The 7,458-nt window shown below is 46.5% G+C and overlaps 2 pseudogenes; both read left to right on the plus strand.

Moving 5' to 3' along the window:
• Nucleotides 1-2,196: 2,196 nt before the first annotated feature.
• LOC149356939 (uncharacterized) lies at nt 2,197-5,855 on the plus strand (annotated as a pseudogene).
• Nucleotides 5,856-5,887: 32 nt separating this feature from the next.
• On the plus strand, nt 5,888-6,993 carry LOC149356940 (uncharacterized; annotated as a pseudogene).
• The last annotated feature ends 465 nt before the right edge of the window (nt 6,994-7,458 follow it).

Raw genomic sequence — 7,458 nt, forward strand, 5'->3', positions numbered from 1 at the left:
TGTTACTGATGTGTGGTTAACATGTTAAGCTTCGCCTGTAAGAGTGGAACGCGACAGCGTCTTGCAACGCTGCCAGGGAGTCCACAGAACGCCATCGCCAATTCGGCTGTACGCCTTGCTGGACGGTAAATTTATTTTTTGAGGAAAGGAAATGTATCTCTCTCTCTCGCATATCTGGGTGGACACCTGCACCTCGCCGTAAGGGAAAGGGGGAAGATGGGAGTGAACGAAGACGCCGTATTAGCTAGACGCGCCTTTGTTCATTCCAAACCCTTCAGCTGGCATTACGGAGTGGCTAGCGTGCTCGTATCGCACTCCGGAGACCCTGGTTCGATTCCCCAACTCGACCAATTTTGTTCTCGGTTTTATTGATTTATGCGGTCTAACTAGAAAGGTTAGTTAGGCTATTTCATATTTATATTATTGTATTTCTATCCATCGTGTTCTGTCATTAACCTGACAATTGTTGGAACTGCCTAGGATGTTCGACACAACGTATATGAAACGAGCAACGTCTTACTGAGTGGGGAAGTGCGTGGTGGTGGAGGGAGCGCGGCTTCGTACTTATGTTTTTTTCAGCAGCGTCTCCTTCCGCGGACGCTGTTGTCGCTGCGGCGCGCGTCTTTTCTTTTCTTCTGACCTCTTCATTCTCCTCTATATTAATTAGGCTAATTGATTAATTAAGCAATTAACTAAACTCATTCCAACTTAGTTGCAGCATCACTATACGATCCCTTTGATTGGTTGCATGGTTACTAGCCAAAGTACAATTCGCCCCATTTGAAATTCGCGCACTGTGACGTCACGAGCATTTCGACCAATTGAAAAGCGTGACATTGGGGGCGGAGCTGGTTACGAGGCCGACGCCGACGACGACGCGAAACCCAGGAACGGACGCCAAAGAGCTGCGCTCTAAAATCAGTTTATTAACATTGCTACAGGCTAAAGAATATTAAGGCGACTTCTGGACCAAGGCTTCGACGAAGTCTTCGCTTCAGTCAAGCAGCGAGAAGCACGAAATGTCGGCTACAATGGAAAAAGAATAACAAAAAAGGTGGATTAGGATTAAATAACAAGCACAGGTTACCGGACATGCAACTTTGCAGGATATACCGCAGTGTGAGCATACGTTTCCCTCAGCACAACTTCCCCACGACTGAAATAGATGAATCCACATGGAGCATGCTCACACCGAGGGTATTCTTACGCTCTCAGGCTAAGGATAAAGCGCACTTCGCTGCAGCTGTCGCGCATGAAGCCGACGTCACAAAGGAAAATAATAATAAAGCAGCGCATGAATACATAGCCAGAACATCGACAGAAAATGTGTGCAAGCATTAAGCACGCTATGCAACTATAGTGCACTTACCATGCAAATGCAGCTTATTCCAAGGATTCTAAGCTCTCGTCGCTGCTTCCGAAGATTCCAGAAGTGCGTTATAGCTCGACAGACGTGTCTGGGAGATTCAGGGCTCGTATTTTCAAGTCGCAGTGACGGCAGTCGAGCGGTCAGGAAGACAGCAACACGACTTGCAAACTTAGCTATTTATTTGGGCTGACTTGCGCCAGTGAAAGAACTGAACAGCACGACAGGGCGTAAGCAGAAAACGTGCTTGTCAGTTGTGGAACTACGAATGCCCGCCGCTCGCTGCATAGTTCAACTTAAAGCCGTCAAGGAAACTCCGAGGTAACCGGTCAAAATCAACTACAGCAATCTGGAAAAACGTAGATGCCCTTCGTCATGGCAGTCATGAATCGAGATTAGTCCGGTAGCTTCACGCGTCAAGAACAAAAATGATAACGCCCCTTTCCTGCGGCCTTCAGCACGAACGAACGAACACTGCAATGATACGTGGCAGTATGATCCGATCGCGCTGCAAGCGGAGGAGCTGCCTTTCACGGCAAACTGCACAGGCAGAAGCGTTGACAGCGAAGCGCTGGAAGAGCGCAGGCAGCTGGTCGGAGTCGTTCTCCAGGCTATCCAGAAAACTCCAAGACGTCTCGCTGGTTCATTCCTGCAACTCATTAGCAAAAAGAGCGCCTTCCGCGTCACCAGTGCTTGACGGGAACTCCTCGGAATCATCGCGCCCGCCTTTGTCATGATGCCTGCAACCGTCAGAGAATTGTAGGCTCCGACGGCAGCGAGACACAGATTCTTCAACGGAGATTTTCTTTGGTCGCAACGGCGGACAGAGAATGGATCAGGACCCGGAGCTGATCACTGATGCGTCGCACGAGTACGTGCAAGGAACTGTGGAAGACACCCACGAACTGGACGGATTTGACTGCTCCTGGGAATCGTGCCGGCTTTTCGGCAGTGGCGTAGACGACCGTGGTGTGTCCTGGAGCATCAGGTCGTCGACGCTGCTTACCCACTCGCTGTAATAACCGGCGTCCTCCATACTGTCACCTGCGAATCAAGGAACCAGAATTGAGGCTTACATAGACGCGCACCGCCGAAAATCTTTCACTGCTACTGTGAGTCAGCTATGAATATGTACCGATTATACTTACTGAAGCACATAACGAAAGCCTCTTAGTCAGGAGCGTAGTCCAACGAAGACGTACGATAAAATTTCAGTGGGTAGCCACTCCAAAGCGTTCGCAGGCGACTGGGGACTTCTCTGCAAGACGCGGCCTTTTATAGACCGTTTACAGAGAGCAGATTGCTTAGTTGGTGCTCGCGGCGCCACCGCCGTCTCGACATAAGTGGCCTACAGGATCTCAGACGACAGCAGCTGGTGCCTACGGGCTGCTAACTTCGCCGCTGTATCCGCATCGCTTTGCGGCCAAAATGTGGAAAAGTAGGGGCAAAACATGTTCCGTGTTCGGTTGCAAGAACTGCGACGAAGATTTGAAGGCTGGGAACATATCTGTTTGCGAAACACACGGGCCTCAACATCACGAAGATTGTCCGCGGTGCACAGATTTCCGATGCACAGATTTCCGCAAGGAGAGAAGAACAAGTTGATTCGACAGCATTAGATCGCTAACCTGCAGAGGAAAGACTTCTACCCCGGCTAATCGGCTAGGGTGAGTACACAGGATAAAAGTGAAACTCCAGTTGCTCGGGTCGTTTGTTGACGGTACCTGTAACGCTGGCAGCCGTCAGTGATCGCACCCCCAAGCCGCTGTTGAAACGAATTTCTGTACACGGTCTGACGGGAGGTTTTCGTTTGCTAGTATCGTTTCAGTCACCTTGCATTCAATGTTAATCTGAGAGTAGGGTAGTATGACTTAGAGCCTGCTCTTTTAATGGTAAATATAATGTAATCTAGGACCGAGCTAACGGGCTGATGTGCATGTCCGCATTTAGTCGGTGCCTTTCGAGTCGGCTGTGCATTCGCGCTTGAAGCGTAAATCAGTTTCACTGTAAATACCTTATCTCTACCTTCTCGTTTCTAAATATTTACGCGAACATGCCTTGCTGGCCGCATTTCATTTTCGCCACAACGAGGAAATGCGAGTGTTTGCGCATGTGAGATAGGATCCGACCAGAAGCTTTCCAGGCATTGTTTTGGTATTTTTTTTTTGGCAATGAATTTTGGCATCGCACAGCCGATGAATGCTGTTGAGCTATTCTTGAGTGGGTGCAGACGCCGGTTGAAAAAATTTCTTGTGTGCCCCGGTTTATAGAAAACAAAACTTCTCAAATATGCATTGAGAAAATATTATGGTGAAATATTTTTGAAGAGCACAAAGCAGAAGTGCAGTGCCTGGACAGTTGCATGAAATCGACATATTACATGTTTAGTTAGAATGAACATATTACATATTTCCTTCAATGTGTGGTGTTTGACGTAGTCCGCTTGCACTGGTTGTCAGAACTTAATGTGGCCTTCATACACATGTCTTGCAGGTATGCTCAGTTCATTTCATTGATGGGCGTCTCATTAAAGACAATGCATACCCAACACTGCACCTTGGAACACCGGTATGGCTTTTGGAGTTTGTTCTGAACTGCAGTTTATTTATTGTTTTGTATTTTCATACTGTGCAGTTCTTTACACTGTTCACCACAAGGGAACAGGGCACGACGGGGGCACGACGTCACAACTTTGGAGCCAGGGGCGTGCTTAACAGCTCAATCTTTGTCATGAAAGGAAAGGGGCATGCAGCATTCATTAGGCGAGCAAGATGAAGAGAGTGCTGCAGCTTATGATGACGTGCCCATCACCACTGCAACGGAGGATCTGTCACATAGGTACAGTAAAGTGGTGTGAATTATCCTTTATGTGTTCTCATTTACGTGCTTTTATGCTAGTCTGTCTTGTGTGCAAAACATGCACGTTTGCTTTCACTAATTACATGCACAGTTTAATCCTGTGGTATGCTACGGATATTGCTGCTTTACCTGAGAGTGTGCTGCACTTAGCAGTGCTTTCTTCATTCCAAGTGAATTTTGCATCCTTCATGTCGCAAATAAGGTGGTGTCTGTGCCATACAGTGAATGAAGTAAACAAATATGCAGCGATCTCGTCAGCGGGGTAGCACGCCGTCTACAATTTTTGTGCAAATATTGTTTGCCGCCATTAATGACATCAATTTTTTTTTACAATTTCAAGCGTAATATGCACCTTCGAAATAGAAATTAGACCCACAATCGTTTATAAGTTGCATAAATTTATTGTTGCTGTTTCCATAATAACACCTCTACTAGTATTTTGCACTTGAGAACTGTCTTCGTCAATGCTTGAAGATGCATTTTTGGTAGTACTGTTTCATTTGAGTGGAGAAAAAAGAATAGCGTGTGAAAGGGTTAAGGATTTCAACAGCAGAATCTGTTTACAAATAAAGTTGCTGCTGTCATGAAATGCTCACTGTGAGCTTCCTTACTAATTTTGCCAAATTTGGCATCTCATGTTCAAATAGCATTAAAATTTCTTGCAACCGCTCATATACGACCAGCCTAGTTACAATTCATGGCTTCGACCCAGATTGTGCATCTCATGCTGCCATGAGCGCAGGAGTTATGCCTATTTCTGCAGGCGTACACAATCTGCATTTCAATAAAGCAATTACCATCTTTTCATTCTTTTTCCCATCAGATTCCGGTTGCCACATGCAGCTATGTATGTTTGGAACTTAGCTTTTTTCACAATGCTTGGGGTTTCCTGCTGTGCAATTTGAAACGAAAAGCAATGCACATGAGAGCAGCCTTGATTTCAGTCAGTGTATGTACAGCCATTCCAGTGCACAGGTTCATCGTCTGCTGTAAGCTGCATTACAGCATTTTTGCTGCATTAGCAGTGTTGAACGGGCTACTGAGAACAACTCTGTATATTGTCGGCCAATGATGGTGACCCCTGTATTTAGTTTTTTTCCCATTCATAAAAGCTCAGTGTTCGCTTATCATAATCTCTTTGTGATTAGAACAGAGTACCTTATCGATAGAGGCGAATTTCAATTTTTCCTCAGTGTCCCTTTAAAGCTTTCAGTACTTCTGCAAGTTGCTACAGGAGTGCGATGCAGCCCACATTTATACAGTCAGAACACTCAAGTCATATCTCTGTAGTGTAACCCTTGCATAGCATGGTCATTTTATCCTGCGTGCCTGTTAGCGCAGACCACCGTGCTAAATATTGTCTCACTTTCATCCACATCCTTCGTTGGGCAGGAGAGAAGGAGCTCAGAATCTTGTTGATCGCTGCTTGGCCTGTGGATGCAGTTGAAAGATTGCCGAAACTTATGAAAAAGCAACTCAAGTGGAGGAACCAGCGGTTGTTCATGACCATGTGTGTGCAACCACTCGCGAGCAGGCCCCAGTCACTGCAGACAGTGCTCTCCAGACTATCTTCAGTGCATACTCAACTCTTTCAGTCACTTCCTATTCTTTACAGGTCTGTCAAAAGTAGCATTTGACGAACTGGTTCACACTCTTTCCACTATTGTGAAGAGCCCTTTCACCACGCCCTTTGAGGGCCAAATCCTACTTACACTGATGCGGCTGCGTCTTGGCCTATTGCTTAATGACCTCGCCTTACGTTTTGGTGCATCCACGGCCACCATTAGCAGGATTTTCTGCTTCATTCTAACAGAACTTGCAAAGTTTACCAGAGAGTACTTAGTGTTCTGGCTGCCAAGAGCAATAGTTTGGTTTGGTTTGGTTTGGTTTATTGGGGCTTAACGTCTCAAAGCGCCTGAGGCTATGAGAGACGCCGTAGTGTAGGGCTCCGGAAATTTCGACCACCTGGGGTCTTTAACGCGCACTGACATCGCACAGCACACGGGCCTCTAGAATTTCGCCTTCATCGAAATTCAGCCGCCGCGACCGGGATCGAACCCGCGTCTTTCGGATCAGCAGCCGAGCGCCGTAGCCACTGAGCCACCGCGGCGGGGCCCAAGAGCAATAATATGGAGCACACTGCCCAATGTTTTTGAGGAGAATTACTCCGTAACTTGTATTGTGGACTATTTCGAAATTTTCATTGACAGACCTGGGCAGCTGCACAGGAGAAATAGAACTTAGTTCCTACAAATCGCGCAATACGGCCAAAATTCTTCGTCATTGCACGAAGTGGGTTTATTAAGTTTATGTCAATACCGTATAGTGGCCGTGCAAGCGATCGTTTCATCACTTTTGACAGTGGTTTTTTAGGCCACCTGACGCAAGACGATGAAGTCCTCGCTGACCGTGGCATTAACATAGGTGACCTGCTGCCACCATGTGTCAAAGTTTCACTCACAAGCTTTTCCAAAGGCCGGCCGCAGATCTGTCGTTCAGAGGTAGTAGCTTCGCGTCGCCTGGCAAGACTTCAGATTTATGTTGAGCGATCAATTAGGCGTCTCAAATGCTTCAGGATTTTGAAGCAATTCCCTGCTAGTATATTCGCAAAGAAACCCGTAGCAAATGATGTACTTGGTGCCATCGCTGGGCTCCGCAACCTCCAACCAAATCTGATTAGAGATCATGGTGATGCATCAGAGCCTGGTGCTCAGGCACCGTCGCATCCAGGCAAGCATCTGGAAGTGGTAGAAAACACGCCTGAATGATGCATCGAGATTTATGTGGAGTAGCCACATCTTCTAGTCTTCTCTTGCTTTTATGCACCTCCCATGTTCTCTGTTCACAGAGTAACGTCACTAATGTTCTCTGCAAGAGAAAGGCTCCTCAAACCTGCATTCAGTTAAATCTTCTGGGCCAGCTGTAGCCACCTTACCCCTGCAAACTTGCCAATCAGTTTCAACTAGGATATCATTAAATTGCATTTATTCCCTTAACCAACCTACTCGATTCATATCTATATCCATAGCTCGCATTGCTCTCAATTTATTTTAAGCATTTTCATTGGCTTCACAGCTTCTGCCCCATAGGTAAACACTTTCAAGATACAACGAATTACCTCCTCTAGCATGCTGGTGTACTGGCAGGCTCCTGTTGATGACCTAAAAATATCTTTCAATATATATATGCTATTCAGGTATTTTCCGAGCTATTTCACTAACGGCTCCGAGCTA

Source organism: Amblyomma mixtum, chromosome 3 (assembly GCF_055824585.1).
Source record: "Amblyomma mixtum isolate Tamu chromosome 3, ASM5582458v1, whole genome shotgun sequence".
Taxonomy (NCBI): Eukaryota; Metazoa; Arthropoda; class Arachnida; order Ixodida; family Ixodidae; genus Amblyomma; species Amblyomma mixtum.